Genomic DNA, 449 nt, shown 5'->3' on the forward strand with positions numbered 1-449 from the left:
ACGCGGGCGGATCCGTCCTCCCCCGTCCCCTCCCAGGAGACGGGAACTTACTTCATTTCCCTGGGGCAGGTTCGCCCACGTTACTAACCTCCCCCTTCCCCGGTTCCTTCCAGCTTTCGCGCCCCCCCCCCCAGCTGGGCAGGACCCGGGGCTGCTCTGCCACCCCCTCTTTCGGGGAAAGGAGGCCGCAGCCGCAGACACCTGGGGCTCAGGGTTTGAGGGGGAGGAGGTGGGGGCATCCTTGCAGCCGCCAGAGCGTTGTCCAACACGTGAGACTCATGTGATGAAGCCGGGGGAGGACGGGCTGGTCGCTCGTTCCCTCCCCGGCAGCGGCCAGACGTGCCTGGAGTCACAGGGTAGAACACGTAGCTCCCTCCATCCCACCCACTCGCTCCCGTTTAACCCAGCCCGCAGCCTCTCCTTTACTCCTTGGCTCTTCCCCCCCCCCC

This window comes from Nannospalax galili, unplaced genomic scaffold (genome assembly GCF_000622305.1).
Source record: "Nannospalax galili isolate Female #2095 unplaced genomic scaffold, S.galili_v1.0 scaffold846, whole genome shotgun sequence".
NCBI lineage: Eukaryota > Metazoa > Chordata > Mammalia > Rodentia > Spalacidae > Nannospalax > Nannospalax galili.